The sequence below is a fragment of the Cygnus olor genome, chromosome Z (genome assembly GCF_009769625.2).
Source record: "Cygnus olor isolate bCygOlo1 chromosome Z, bCygOlo1.pri.v2, whole genome shotgun sequence".
Classification (NCBI taxonomy): Eukaryota; Metazoa; Chordata; class Aves; order Anseriformes; family Anatidae; genus Cygnus; species Cygnus olor.
Window position 1 is genome coordinate 76,415,336 of NC_049198.1, and position 16,770 is coordinate 76,432,105.

Below are 16,770 nucleotides of genomic sequence, written 5' to 3' on the forward strand. Positions count from 1 at the left end.
GCAATTATTTTATACTGTTATTCTCTGTCATAGTTGTTAAGTGAATTTCCTCTAGCTAAGGAAAACACAATGGAAATATTAATTCAGTCATACATAATTGTGTTGAGAACTGTGAAAGCAAATGCAAAACAAACATTAAAAAATCAAGCTACAAAGAAGGATCTGGGCATTTAAGTATTGCTGTTCACAAAAACTTCTCTGGTACCCTTTACATTTACTTCATTCTGGTAAGAGTCTAACTTGTAGAACCAGTCACACCATGACAACAACACTTCTTTGCCTCTTCCTCCTTCTTTCCCATACAAAAGCTGAGATCCATGGAGAAATTAAAATAAGTTAAAACACAGTTCTCTTCAATGTTTTCATAACTGAAATGGATGTAGGAATAAAAGATGTTTAAGTTTACAGATGACATTATATTGGGAACAATGGCTGATTCCATCAAAGGTTGGGAGGCCGTGCAGAGAGATCTTGACAAATTGAGCTGATCTTGAGATCTTCAGTTGGCCAATCCCCAATAATACGAGGTTTAACAAGAGCAAGTGACAGATTCCACACCTGGCAACAGGCAACCATGGCAGTACAGAGAGTCTGGGGGACAAGAGGCTGGAGCACAGTCCCGCAGAAAGGGATCTGGGGCTTTTGGTCGACGGCAAGTTGAACATGAGTCAAGCGTGGGCCCTGGCAGCCAGGAGCAGCAAGCGCATCCTGGGGTGCCTCCAGCACGGCATGGCTAGCCGGTCAGGGGAAGGGATTGCTGTGCTCTGCTCTGCGCTCTTTCAGCATCACCTCGAGTCCTGTGCGCAGCTTTGGGCACCGCACCAACAGAAGGACATAAAACTATTGGAGAGTGTCCAAAGGAGGGCTTCAAAGTGGTGAAGGGTCTGGAGAGCAAGACGGATGAGGAGCGGCTGAGGTCCCTGCGTTTGTTCAGCCTGCAGGAGGCTGAGGAGAGGCCTCGTGGCAGCCTGCAGCTTCCTCACAAGGGGAACAGAGGGGCTGGCGCTGAGCTCTGCTCTGTGGGGACAGCGACAAAACTCGAGGGAACGGCATGAGGCTGTGACAGGGGAGGGTCTGGCTGGAGGTGAGGAAAAGATTCTTCAGCAAGAGTGTGGTCGGGCACTGGGACAGGCTGCCTAGGGATGTGATCAGGACAGCAAGATTTCCCAAGTTCAACAAGCATTTGAACAATGCTCTCAGACACAGGGTCTGATTTTTGGGTGGTCCTGGAGCTGGACAACCCAGAAGCTGGACTCGATGATCCCTGTGGGTCCCTTCCAACTCAATATACTCTATGCTTCTATGATTTTTTTCAAAGAAGCTTTCACAGTTTTTTACCTAGTTGGGCAGTATTCCTGACCATGAACATTATTTTTTTTTCCTGGAGAAGTCTATTTCTGTACATTCTTCCCTTAGTCATTCTGACCTTTCTCTTAGTCTGAAAGAAATTTGTAGGTGTTTTTAAACTTTGATTAATCTCAGAACAACTAACACTGAGAGCACCTATTACTTCAAGGTCAAAAATATGATGAGCATAAATGTGTGATATTTTCACCTTAAATTAAACTGGAGAAGGACAAGAACATAAAGATTTAAGTGGGCGGGGATGAGGGACAACACAGTTTTGGTTTCTAAGCAACACATACATAATTTTATAGTAATGTTTTCAAATACTTTTACAATTGAATTTACATAATTTATGTACACCAATATCTTTTTTTTTTTTTTCTACTGGGCAAAGTCTCACACTACTTCAAGCTACCTTTAAAAGCACAATTTTATTTCCTCCTTCCTGGTTATTTTTCACAAAGTGACAAAATCTTAAAACACCCATTTACAGAAATACTTTTAATGACCGAACAATTTAGCAGATTTACTTCAAAACATCAAAAATAACTAAGTATTCAGGAAAGAAATTATTTGGATTATTCTGTACACTTATCACATGAAGTAAATACAGTTATCCTAAAATACAAAATTCAACTGAACCTTAGTTCTAGTGCTGCCTTCTCCAGACATTCAGAGTGATTGCAATAACTAATAACTGACGTCCACCTAGATGGCAGAATGCATCTCGTCCTGACTGAGGCATGCCGCTTTGTGTGTACAAAAGAGAGTAGCCATACATATGCAGCTTCACAGCACTTGAGAGTTTTGAGAGGGAATCACCTTCCACAACCACGCAGACTTTCAGCTTAGTCTTTGTTATTTGGACAACCACACTAAAGACTGAGATTCATTTGTACTTACAGACAGGACGAATACAAAGTCAAATACTGATCCTGATTGCCTACTGCCTGAGCCAAATGCCATGACAGCAAGCATCTGTCAGCGGGGTGTTACACAGCAGTGGTAAGTTTATATCAGCATGAGAAGAAAAAGAACAGTATAATAAAATTGTACAAAAGCCTCTTCAGAACCAGAGTGTGGCACATGCTGCACAAATTTCTGGATTCCTTGTGATTATGTTAGACTGTGATCACAAGTCAATATTCAAAGCAGTGTAAATGCCAGATTAGTGGGTAATATTGGTGGTAGGGGGACGGTTGGACTACGTGATACTGGAGGTCTTTTCTAACCTTAATGATTCTACAGTTCTATGATACTTTGCAAACAGAGCAGCTGAAGTATATAAATGGAAATAATCTCCAGGCTTCCATTTTTTCTTAGAACAAGTAACCCCAATATTCAAGTGAAATTGAAGCAGCATCCTATCTCAAATATGTTACTATCAATTGCATTTCAGCAGACATGTACTAGTTAATACTGAAGAGCAGCTCAAGTTCAGTATTTTTATTTGACTCTAAAGAGAATTTTTACACATTTATCAGTATCTTTCCTTTAAAAATATATTACATGTAACAAAAATATTGAGTTTACTTTCTATCAGGTTTTGGAGTTGTTGCTTTACAGCACAGAGAATACTTCTTGAATACTTGGAGGAAAAAATGACTGAAGTCTACAAATTAGTGTATTCTTTCCATGGCTACAGTCAGAGGATGAGAGAAATGTTTATAACTTCTATGCTTACACTTGCATTATTCCAACTACATATTGTATGTTTTGTCATGTATGCCTGGTTGGCTTAATCCACATTTTTGTCTTGTTTCCTTCCTTGGAATCAGGGTGAGTTAGTTTACAAGTTTTTATACTTTTAACTCTGTACCTGAGGTAAAAATGATGAAATGACATTTCGATTTTAGATGAGGGAGGCAGAAGGGAGGAAATTACATGATGTGCTGCTGGTATTCCTTTTTTTTTCTTTTTCTTTTCCTTTTTTTTTTTTTTTTTCCCTCAACTACCTTGTTTCAGCAAAGACTAAAGGTTTTAAGTGTTAGAGAATTTAACTTCACACATCACTTAATTTAATTGTAAACTGCCAGCTTAAAAACCAGTGTCAAGAAAGTTATTTCCTCACTGAAGTTTTATCAGTTAAATTTATATATGCCTTTATGTACATGCACATAATTTTGAGAGAAAAAGAATTTATTCTAGTACTGAATATTTATCAGTGACTCCACAGAAAATTACAAAATACAGGCTTATACTATGTTTCTTCCAGATGATCACAAAGAAAGAAAGAAATGGAAAAAAAAAAAAAAAAAAGTATCCTTATGAATTTAAGTCTTAAAGTGGTCAGTATTGGATCCCCAAATGAGATAAAAATCAAAGTAATATTTACAAAGTACTGTATGTTGTGTATATACAGATAGACAGACGCACATGAAAAATTAATAAGAGAACACACACCACTGGGACAGAAGGACACAAATTCTTTCCTTTAAACTCTCAAAGGGAACTTCTTCTGTCAGTGATTAATAAGTTCTATTCCATTCATCAGTAATTTTGTCAGTCATTTCTCTACAAACAAGTTTTTTACCTCTGAACAGTAATACGGTGAACTCTCACTTTCTCTCTGCCTCCCCTTTAAAAAATCCCTTAAGAAAAAGATCCCTCTATAATTGTTACTTTCTGAAATGGCTACAGATGAGATGTCCTAATGAACACAGGGAAATAACCTTAAAAAGGGAATCTCATTTGTGATTTTATTTTTTTTTCCACAAAGCTCCAGTTATTTAAAAGACTAATCTTTCTGTTTTACCATACATAAACTTGTAAGACAGGTTCCACAGTTGATTGTTTATTTGGATGTATTCTTCTTCATGCGCAGAGCAACCCCCTAATACCCTCAGAAATAAAAGAATGAAAGTTTCTAGGTTCTCTCAAACTGATCTGTATTCTGAAATAAAGAGAAAGAAACAATACACAATAATTTATTTTTATGAATGTCAGGAATGACAGTGAACCTTAATTTTGTATCCAACTCAAATTATATCTGAGCCAAATATTTCATTTTAGAGTCCTGTTAAATCTTTTCAAAGGCTTTGTTTTATGTGTTCATGAAATAACTCACTATTTTTTAGCTTTCAGGAATGGTAATTGTGGTAAATCTTGTAAATTAGCATAAGTAGTAACAGCAAGACACTCTGTTAAAATTCATCTACATTGTTGTTGGAATATTTATTAGGTAGTAAAATATTTAAAGGAAACCTACAACTACTACAATTCAAATTACATTTTGCCTAAGAAAGACTTTTTTTTATAGCACTTAGTATTATTGTTTTGTCACTGTATAAAAAAGCATCTAATCCAACTCCTAATCTTCAACAGAAAAATTCCTTTTCATTAGATGGCTGAATGAAATCATTGTATTAACTGAATATTCCCTGTTGCGTTTTATCAGTTTGCACAAGAAAATTGCACTGCTTATTGTAGTAATTGACATTTTCAACACTTGCACATACAATAGAAATGTTAGTACCACTTATGAGCCAGTTAGTTTTTGATAGATTAGTGACCTTCAGAGGTCCTTCAGTATGCTGTATGCCTTCAGCTAGCTACTGCTGTAGCAGCTGCAGACGTAACCTCCCCCATTTTCTCATTATGATCCCATACCCTCCAGTGCCCCTTCATGTCAGCATCTCCAAACTTGTTCCAGTTCAACTGAGTTAGCAGACACCTACTATTTAAATTTTGAACATTCACCTCACTCACTCCCCTTCCCCCTCTTTTGCCTCCGTTAAAATACATTTGTATTCTCTGCTCTAGCGGATGTTTGCAGGAGTAAAGGCTTTCTGTCTGTACTGCAGCATCAGCTCTGGCTCAGCACGATGTCAATGCATTTGCTTCTCAGGCTCAGTTCGTATTTAGAATATGTAAACTTGAGCTGCTTTGAACATTAGACATCCCATCAACCTTAGTATCTTTTATAAGCTCCTCACTAAGCAATTCAGCATAATGGCATTCCGACAGGCGATTATCTTGCAGGTTTCTCTGTAGAACAGACCATATACCAGTTCATTCATATTTGAAAAGACATTACTATATAAAGATCAACCTCATATGCTGTATTTTTCCTTCTCCATAAGAAAACGAACTAGAGAAAAGAGCTGCACATATGGACTTGACCTCTTCTGTTTGCTTTACAGGTAAATATATAGCCAATGACAGAGAAGAAAATAACAGAATTTGGTGTGTTGCAAACATAATCAGTAACATAATCTATTAAACTGTAGCTCTTAACATGATTGTTTGTGGGGTTGCTTTAGGAGCAAAAGCCATAGAAAACAGTGAAGACTAAAGATAATCCAAGTAACAACCATTCATTTTTAGTATGGGTAGAGTTTCAAATCCAGCTCCCCAGAGACAGATGAAATGAAATTCTGAACGTCTCTTCAGTGCTAAGAAGGTAAGATGCAAGCACTTTGTAGATGGAAAACAATCACCATGCTGTGGATGTTATGTTGCAGGTAGTCCCTCCCTTTTGCCCCCCCCCCCCCCAAAAAAAAAAGTGGTGTGTTTTGTTTTGTTTTTATTATTATTATTTTGTTTGTTTGTTTTCAAGAGACACCATATGCTCTGTATTTGTTTCTGAGTAGCCTAACTTCAAGTCAAATATCAGCACAAAAAATGGAAATATTGGAAGGGTCTGATTTTTTTTTTCTTTTTCCAAATTTCTCTTCCATCTCATGTCATTGGTACAGGAACTTTCAAATAAACTTTAACTGGTTCTCTCATTTATCATCATTTATATCCACCTATGGTGAATGCAGGTCATGCAGGTCTTGTATCTACTTTCCTTGGATAAAACCATCAGAATAAGACACAAGGCAGCAGACAGGATTTTCATCCTACAAGCTCTAGAAAACCTATTGAGTTTGCTATTAGGTATCTTATGAATTCTCACAGATCAATATTTTACACTATTAGATTAGCCTGTATTTTTATCTTTCCTCAAACAATTCTTTTATTGAATTGAGGCCCAGAGTGACTTTTTTCTAACATTTAATTTACATCTTTGCTAGATATTATCTTTCTTCCACTTTTATCTAATATCCACAGAAACAGGAGGATAATGCACTGTCTTACTTTCAGAGGTTTATAACTGGGTGGGTGAGGGTTTCTGTAAGGAATAATGCTTCGGGTGGAAGTCTTTTTCCTTCTCTTCTGCTTGACATCACTGGTTGACTTGGCTGTAAGAAGGCTCTGCCTTCTTAAGCAAGGCAGAGGCTTACTTTTTCACAGGCTTTAAAATAAGTTGTTTTGAATTAAAATGAGCCTAAACCCAAGTAAACAAGTTCCTGTCACATAACATTCATTTTCAGTTTCTTCTCTAGAACAAAAAGAGAGGGCAAAAAGTCCAAACAAAGCATTTAAATTCTTCACCTCATGAACTGTCAGAAACAAAGTACTCTCTGTTCACTCCAGCAGACTCTTAAGTCAAAGGCATCAGAAACTTTTTCCACAAGGTTAAGAAGGGAGCTACAAGATCTTTAAGGTCCCTTCCAAACCAAGCCGTTCTATGATTCTATGCAGTGTTTTTTTTTCATCTAGAGAACTTTCTGATAATTCTAAGTCCTGATAATTCTGAATCCTCCATCTCAAAACAGGGGTAGTTAAAGATTTGAAAACGTCCACTATTTTATAATCCTTTGATTTTAGCTTCTCATTTAGAGATATTCTGGTAAAAAGTATCTCAGAGACTGATACACAATTTTCATTTCAAACAACTGGGAAAAAAACAAAACAAAACAAAACCTTACAGCTTAAAAGTATTACTGAGATATTTCAAGGATTTTCCCAGGAAATTTCTCTAGCTCCAGTTTCAACAAAAGAATACTCTTTATGAAGAGTATTCTTCATAAAGAGTATTCATTCCACCTGAAAATGGTTGCTTTTCTGATTATGATATTTATAGCCATATCAAATTATACTGTATATGTGCAGACATATGCGCACACTAGCATACTTCATTAAGTTATCATTACCTCACATGTTAATTTAAGCTGTTCTTTCTGTCTGTTCATACTGCCTGAGCTATGTGTTGGATTTATTCACAACATTCCCACTTTTCTAACCATTCAATACAACTGTGAGTAAACACCTTACCAGCACAAATCTGAGGCTGAAGAAAACCAAGGTAGGTTCAAAGCTAGTATCAGGAAAAAGAATTAATTTTGCTACAAGGTAAGACAAAGAATATACACTCTAGCGAGGACACAAATCTGTGACCTATACAACAACCAAGGCTTTGAAGCAATCTCACAGCAAGAACAAACTCAAACTTCAACCTGTGGTTACAGCCAAGTGGTACACCAAGCATTGACCACCAACTGGCAAAGTTTCCTCACATACTAAAAGTTATGAAAATAAAAGTTTACATGTTATTCCTCGTTTGGTCAGCCTTACTCCAGCATTAATCTCTAAATAAAGGGTGGTCAGTTCCAGGGCTGTAACTGAATCTCTGAGACTGACAGAGTCTCAGAGATTGTCACCTAGCTAGCAATGGAAGTACGGTCTTGGACTGACAAACAAGCCAAATTTCAGAACAACCTGGGTCAATCAATGCAACTTTGTACTTTTGGAATTTTGAGGACTTGGAATATGTTGAAGTTTTAGATTAGTTCTGTAAACTCTAGCTCTAGATGGGCTCTGTACATAATTGGAGAAAGACTCCCAATGCTCATCACATTTTACAGAAATGAAGTTCTGAGACAAGATAACAAAACCAAAATATTCTGTTAAGAAAAAATATATATTTATTTGTTATATCTGCTACTCCTTCCTCCTGATGCTTTTCCTTCACTGCTTTGAGCGCTCCCCTCCACAGGCTGCAGCTCTGGTCCGGGGCCTACTCCTGCGGGGGATCTCCATGGGCCGCAGCCTCCTCCAGGCCACATCCACCTGCTGCACTGGGGGCTCCTCCATGGGCTGCAGCGTGGAGATCTGCTCCATGTGGGACCCATGGCCTGCTCCACCAGGGGCCTCTCCACAGGCCGCAGGGGAACTGCTGCTGCGTGCCTGGAGCACCTCCTGCCCTCCTGCTGCACTCACCAGGGGGGCTGCGGGACTGCTTCTCACTCTCCTCTCTCTCCCAGCTGCTGTTCCGCAGCAGTGCTTTTTTCTGTTGTTGTTGTTGTTTTTTGTTTGTTTGTTTGTTTTTCCCCTTTCTTAAATCTGCTCTCACAGAGGCACAAAAACCATCACTTATTGGCCCATTTCTCGCCAGCGGCAGGCCCTTATCTAACAAGGGGCAGCTTCTGGATTCTTCTTGCAGAAGTCACCCCTGTGGCCCCCTGCTACCAGAACCTTGCCATATAAACCCACTACAACATGTTACCTCATTTTGCATATCACAATATTAACAACCTTACTCTTACACAGCAGAACTGATAGTAACTAAAAGTCTCATGTGGATCATCACCACAAATAGCTTTTCTTATGAAGTACATGCAGTTTTGAAGCTCGTCATGGGAGGGTAAGGACACTGTACTGGCATTCCCTAAAAATAAGGGCATAGCTTTGATTTCAGAGTACCATTATCATTCAGAAGTGTTTTAACATAGCCCTTCTGCCATACCAAATAACATGTACAGGTTCTCTGTGCATTTACATGCAAACAAAAGATTAACTTCTTCTGCTCCTCTGGAATGACATCCATTGACTAGAAACAAGAACAGTTCATTATCTTTGGACATACTGTAATTTAAGTCTCCTCAGTTAAATTAAAGAGGTTATAAAATGTCTGTAGGCAAACAGAAATCTAGCCACAAAAAATAACATATTGTTTGGAAAATGAAAAAACATCATGTAATTTATTTAGTTAGTTATTTACAATTTGCCCTGAAAAAGAATCATTAGAATGAACTGCTGAGGGCAGTCTGGAGTCAGGGAAAATATTAATACATGGAAAGAACGGCACAGAAAAGCACTATACATCAGCAGAACACTCTCTGCACCTGTGTTTTCTGAAGCAGTCTCATGGCCAAGTCCTACTCAGGACCTGAATTACTGCTCCACTCAGTCTGAGACTTGACAAGACTACCTCCAAAGATCATATAGCATCAGGCACAAGACGAAGAAATAAAATAAACTCATTCTTTATGTGCATCAAAGAGCATAAATCCATAAAGTCAGCAGCTGCTGCTGACCCTTTCAAATCTAAATCACAGATTAAGGAGAAATTCAGATCCAGACTTTGTGTAATGAGGTCATCTTTTTTTGCTTACCATAAATTCAAGCATAAACTGAAAGCTGATCTGTACTTGTGCCTTACACATGGAATGAAGATGCCTCAAAATGAAAGAGGCCTCGAGGCTACAGGACACCTGAGCAAGTGACCTGAAATTTCCTTTGAAGTAAAGAGCTAGGTAACTTTCATAGGTGATCAGCTGAGAAATTGTGAGAAATATCCCAATAATTTTCTAAGACAGGCTGTCTTGTGAAGCTAATTTGTTTGCAGTTGCAACGGTGGGTGTCCTGCAAGCAGGAGCATGCAATGGAAGTGTAGCATAGCCCTATATCCCCTACTACCCAACTCTTGATTCCTCCTGTCTCCTCACCGGCTGAGTACTACAGCTTCACAACCTACCTGACACTTGTTACTGTGCCCTGTATGTACAGTTTTATTTGACCAGCCCTTGATTTCCCCATTTTTTGGAACTGGAGGGGCCCATGATTTTGTAGCTTCTTGTTCTTGCTGATTCCACACCTCTTTGTCTTGTTTTTCTTAGCCATCCTCCTTATTTTGTGACAGTGGGACCTTCCCCTGTCCCCTTATCTGCTTAACGTACCCCCCACTGTTACAACTGCTCAATCACTTTTGAATATACAGGGTTAGTGGAATTTTTCCACTGCAAAAACACAACTTTAATTCTTACACTACGATCCAAGGCTTAGTTCTGAGAGAACAGTTGTATAATCACAGCTCAAACTTCTGATGAATTTGCTCAGTTGTCAGAAAAAAAGCTATGAAAAAGCCCATAAACTACAGGCATGAAAGATGAGAAAGCTAGAATTAGATAACGGCAAAATAGTTATGAAAAGAACAGTTAGCAGGTCAAGATTTCAAGAAGAGAAAAAAATAGCACAAAAAGGTTCTTAGAAACATAATAATATAAGTGGATTCATAAGAGCAGGCACAGAATGCTAACAGAAGAAAATAAGACAAATAGAGCAAGCGGTTATTTCATTCTTGCTTTACTCTTGGAAACCTAGGGAAGGAGAAAAAGTGCATATTCAGTGACATTTTTAAATAGGAATCAAAATTAAAATCCCTTTCCAGTTCAAAAGTTATTGTTCTGATAATTGTTTGGGATAAAAGAATCTATATAGCTCCAAATTGTGGATGGCTATGGATTTTTAAATTTATTTCATATCAATACATATCTATAACTAGATGAGAAAGAGAAAACTTTAAGTAGAATATATGTGCATATCTATAAGCTTACCATATGTTAAAACTATATTTTTCATGTAATGGGAATATAAAAATATAAACAACCAGAGGCAGTTGGTATCTAACTGTAAAATATGTTTTTTATATTCACAGTGCAAAAGTGAATTGCTGGATGAATCTTTCAACAGTGTCAAAGAAATTAAAAACTACAAACTAACATAAATAAATTTTATCATAATCTCATGTAGCACCAACCAAGGTTTGCCTCCATACAACACCCAGACATTGTCTTACTAATGAAATGTTTAACCAAAAGAGCAAGAGAGGTGAAAAAATATTTATACTCTCAACAAATATATTATTCTTAGTGGGAGGCAAAAGAATAAACACCACACAAAGCACAATAAATAAAACCTGAAAGTGTTCATTATATTGTCACTTCCCATTCCAAGAGTTTTAACAGATAAAATATTTGTGTGCACTTTAGAGATTAATTGACAGAAGTATGTATTGGTATTTTACTTTTATCTAGACACCAGTTCAGATACACCCATAAACATGGGCTCACCTATAAGGCCATTCTCAGTTTGAAAGCACTTCAGCAAATACTTGAATACCACACATTCGTACAGCTAAAAGCCTTCCTGAATCCAGGCTTGAATAGTAACACAAAACTCAATCTGAAGCTGTTGATCCCATGGATATTCAATAACCACTCCACTAACTATATAATTTATGTCCTTAGTCTCTTTCTCATCTATTTTTTCCCAGACAGACTTCCCTGATGTATTTACCTGCAGCCACAGTCCTCTGCTTCACTACTCCTACTTCCCTGAAACCACTGTCGACGTATCATAGAATCATAGAAACATTAGCTATCGTAACTAGCCTGGAGGAGAAGAGGCGAGTGAAGGAGAAGGGGGGAGTGAACAAGGGGGAAAGACCATCTCTGCCTGTCCCCTGCATAGATTGGCTCCCTGAAGAAAAAAGGTCCTTGAAATATCCTCTCCTGAGGTAGCCTATGCCAAGGATGCATGGAGCATCCGCGCCAGTCCCAATAGGGTGCTTTTGCCACTCATTCCCAGTTAGGTTCACGCTGGTATAGGCCTCGGGTAGTTCTTGATGCCCTTATGATATCTTCCTCTTCGTCTTCCTGTTCCTCTGATGGCCCAGCCACTTTGGAGTAGCCTACCTCATCTTCTTCTCCCTCCCCAGACCGAGTAGGAGTTCCTCTGCTTTCTAAACGACCTGACTTTCTCATCCCTTTTTAAAAAGGGGCGTGATGTTTCCCCTTCTCCACTCACCAGGGACATTGCCCGACTGCCAGGACTTTTCAACTAGGATGGAGAGAGGCTTGGCCACTACATCAGCCAGTTCCCTCCGCACCCTGGGATTCATGTCATCAGGTCCCATAGACCTGTACCTGTTGTTTAGATTCATCAGGCGGTCTCGAACCTGCTCTTCGCTTACAGTGGGTGGGACTTTGCTCCCCCAGCCTCCATCTACGGGTTCAGGGAAATGAAAGACTTGGGAAGCCCGCCTACCAGTGCAGACGGAGGCAAAGAAGTTGTTGAGTACCTGAGCCTTCTCCACATCTGTCTTCACCAAGTACTCAGCTAGAGAAACTCACTCCTAGGATAAGAAATTAGCCGCCTCTAATTGCTTACACACTCCTATTTTCACCCCTCAGTCTATTTTCACAAATGTTAGAGGTGCATGGTGGCCCTCGGGGACTCCTGCTGTCACTCCAGTGCAGCAGCCCGAAGGAAGCTGGGTCCTCTCTTGTGCTGTTCCTCGAGGCTCTGTACAGAAGGGATGCCACCTCTGGCACAAGGGCTGGGGGTTGGGAAAGAAGCACTCACACAACCCCTGAGAGTCGGCAACAGGGTGGTTTATTGCCGGGATGTCTTGCAGGTAAGCCTGTGGCATGTCCATGGTGTTTGGTGGCTCCAAGCTAATGCTTGGGATGGAGCCTGCGCGATGACAAGTAGGGGGCTGGCCGGGCACTCCTGCTACACTCTTTGTGCGCTTGGAGAGCAGAGAGCAAAGACATGCTGCGGGAGTCCCAGGTCTGTTCTGACCAAGGTGGATCCACTTCCATCCAAACATCCTTTGGAAGAACAGGAAGATGAAGAGGAAGATATCATAAGGGCATCAAGAACTACCCGACGCCTCTACCAGCCTGAGCCTAACTGGGAATGGTTAAGTAGCTGGTTAACAAAGTTAACCACCTACTTAGGAATGCCATCCAGAGAATCTGTTCTGAGGCAGGAGAGTTATGAGTGGCAGGCAGTGTGGGAGGATATGGGCAGGCATCTAGAGCAGTGGACACCTCCAGTGCTTTGGAAGCTCACCCCTGAACAGGTGCAAAATCCTAACAAAATGGCAGAATGAAAGGCTTGAAAAAGGTGTGTCATCACCCTGGCAATTCCAGAGAGACACAAATCACTGCAACGTGCTGGGGCTTGGCCCAATGCACTTGCTCACCACCCGCTGACCGATGCCCAGCCTGTCCCCCTGCCGTCCCCAAGCCTGCCACCCCACACTACTTGGCCAGCATGATGCCAGATGGTACGGAATACCCCTTTGGCCAGTTGGGGTCAGCTGTCCTGCTTCTGTCCCCTCCCAGCTCCTGCTGCACTCTGTCTGGCAGGACAGAGCGAGAAGCTGAAAAGTCCTTGATTCACTGTAAGCACTGCTCTGCAACCAGTCAAACAGCAGTGTGTTATCAACATTATTCTCATCCTAAATCCAAAGCACAGCACCCTACCAGATACTAGGAGGAAAATTAGCTCTATCCTAGCCAAAACCAGGACACACCACAGCACACGGTACAGAATATCCCTTTGGCCAATTAGGGTCACCTGTCCTGCTTCTGTCCCCTCCCAGGTCCTCCTGCACGCCCAGCCTCCTCACTGGCAGGGCAGTGTGAGAAGCTGAAAAGTCCTTACCTCAGTGTAAGCACTGCTCTGCAGCAATTCAAACAGCAGTGTGTTATCAACATTCATAGAATCATAGAAACACAAGGTTGGAAAGGACCTACAAGATCATCTAGTCCAACCGTCCTCCTATCACCAATACTACCCACTAAGCTAGTAAATCACATCTCATAGCGCCTTGTCTAGGCTTTTCTTGAACACCACAAGGGATGGTGACTCCACCACCTCCCTGGGCAGGCCGTTCCAGTGCCTGACCACTCTTTGAGAGAAAAAGTTTTTCCTGATATCTAATCTTAACCTCCCCAGTCACAACTTGTGGCCATTTCCTCGAGTCCTATCTTTAGTTATCTGAGAGAAGACGAGACCCCCTCCTCATCACAAGCTCCCTTCAGGAAGTTGTATGAGGTCTCCCCTGAGCCTCCTCTTCTCCAGACTAAACAATCCCAGCTCCCTCAGCCACTCCTCACAAGACCTGCATTCCAGACCCCTCACCAGTTTTGTTGCCCTTCTCTGGACACGCTGGAGCACCTCCATGTCCTTCTTGTAGTGAAGGGCCCAAAACTGAACACAGTACTCGAGGTGCGGCCTCACCAGAGCTGAGTACAGGGGGACGATCACCTCCCTGGTCCTGCTGGCCACACTGTTTCTTCTACAAGCCAGGATGCTGTTGGGCTTCTTGACCACCTGGGCACACTGCCGGCTCATGTTCAGATGAGCATCAGTCAACACCCCCAGATCCTTTTCCTCTGCACAGCTTTCCAGCCACTCTGCCCCAAGCCTGTAGCGCTGCATGGGGTTGTTGTGGCCAAACTGCAGGACCCGGCACTTAGCCATGTTGAACCTCATCCCATTGGCCTCTGCCACTGACCCATTCTCTCCAGGTCCCTCTGCAGGGCCTTCCTACCCTCCGACAGATCGACACTTCCCCCCAGCTTGGTGTCATCTGCGAACTTACTGAGGGTGCACTCAATTCCCTTATCCAAATCATCAATAAAATATTAAAGAGGATGGATCCCAACACCAACTCCTGGGGAACACCACTGGTGACCAGTCACCAGCTGGATTTAATTCCATTCACCACCACTCTCTGGGCCCAGCCGTCCAGCCAGCATCAAGTACTCCAGAGCTAGAGTTGAATACTGTAGTTTAAGGCACTGCTGTGAACTTTTTCGGTTTTGAGTTCTTCTCTTACTGGACCTGCACTCTGCACAAAACCTTCTTAAGTCTTATTACTAAGCAGGAGACTTTACTTCCTACATTTCTTATTTTGTTTGGTGTTTATATAGTCTACCTATCCGCACAAGTAAACAGACCTTTTTACATTCAAACTGGCATACAGCATTTACCAATCACACTGATTTTTTGAAGGGAATGGTTTTAAGGAAGGGACAGCGATTTAGTGTTCTTTGCTTATTTAAAGAGAAAATCTTAGTTATGCTGTAGATATGTATGTATATACATATAAATACATCTATACAAGCACAGGTATAGAAGCATATTTACTGGAAAATAAACTAGCAAATGGCTCCTCTTTGGAGTGTAAAAGAGAGTGATATAGACTGAGACACCTTCACAAACAGAAGAAGGTCTCATCATCCACAGAAGGACGATATGGAGCTATCATGCAGACTGATACAGAATATAAACATCTGCTACAGCAGAATTTCCAAGTCTTTCCTTTCAACAACACTCAGACTGTAAGCACAGTTCCATTAATGGGGAGCTGGAAACCCAATGAAAGACTCCCAATGGAATACAGCTGGGATAATGTCAAGCCTTGGCCTCATTTCTTCATACGAGTATGTTGAGATGGGTCCTACAACAGCCAGAAGGTTACGTGTTCACTGATACTGGGCAACTGCTTATGGACATTGAAAACACCAAAAGATGAAATGGGCCCAAGGGACTAGGACTTGAAACAGAGTTTGGATTTGGGAAAAAGATAAAACACAGAATATATTTTAACTCTGGTAACGTGACTGGCAGAAATAGTTTTTGGTATACATCCTCAATCTCAAGAAACAAAAAGTTCCCTCATCTCACACTTCAGACATAACTTAATAGGAAGTGCTTCTGGTAGCAAGGGTCTCCAGGCCCTGCTCCCCGTTCTGAGGCAACCAGTTTAGCCAGAATTAACTGCGTTTAAGTGCTGCCGGAACAGAAGGAATCAGGTGAGTATAATAGACTATCAATCTGCTTGGGTTTGTGTAGTTTTAAATAAGAATAAAACTTTATTCATCTTATATTCTGATCAAGACAGGGCATAAATAACCTTTGATTCAATCTGACTGCCTATAGATAAGGAAAATGAGATTTTTCTGCTTCAGATTTCCTCGATTTCAAGTCCGGTTATTTTTGCAGACAAGAACTACTTGCTCAACAGTAATATGACACTCTTGAGCTGGATTAAATACACTGTATTCTTGCAAAGTTAGCCATTTTTACACTTGAGTAGTCAAAGCAAAAACTGCAAGTATCATACGACTCCAGTCAGGAGTCAAGTTTCCAGCTGTGAAATGAAATTCCATGAAGCAATTGAGTATGTGCAGTAGAAAAATAATAATAATAATAATAATAATGCTATCTCCATGTCTAGCCTGTAATAATTCCCTTATATAAAATGTATTGAATTGTCATTCACAAAATGAATTGTTTCAAAGGAGAGAGCTGGACCCTAGCAACAAGCTGCTGAAACTATCAAATTCTTCAGAGAAGCTTTGCACAGATTTCTTCAAGACACAGAATAAGATGAAGATGACACATGAAAAACAAAAAAAAAAGAAAAAAATACCTTTCAAGCAACAGAAATTTTTCACAGTGCTTGATAAATAAATACACCAAACATTTGATAATTTAGAGCCATATAGGATGAAAAATCTCAGTAAATTCACTGAAAATCAATTCCAGGGTGTATTTCTTCAGACATTTAAGAGGATTTTTTTTTTAATTTTGTGAGTAAATATTGGGTTGATTAAAAAAAAAGGTAAATGGTTAAGTAAAGCTCTGAATAGAGATTTTGGAGTTTCAGGTTCTACACAGACTTCATGCAAGGTACTGGATGCATCCTCAGGGCCTAATACTCAAACGTTAGTA

At 40.4% G+C, this 16,770-nt stretch overlaps 1 protein-coding gene across 1 annotated transcript in view; it reads left to right on the forward strand.

The window, feature by feature from the left end:
* The first annotated feature begins 2,345 nt into the window (after positions 1 to 2,345).
* LOC121061934 (cytochrome c oxidase subunit 7C, mitochondrial) overlaps positions 2,346 to 16,770 on the forward strand; it is a 29,702-nt gene continuing 15,277 nt past the window's right edge. Inside the window, exons 1-2 of the mRNA XM_040541412.1 lie at positions 2,346 to 2,356; positions 6,560 to 6,569. The gene's annotated coding sequence lies outside the window, so the exon portion shown is untranslated. The remainder of the gene's footprint in view (positions 2,357 to 6,559; positions 6,570 to 16,770) is intronic.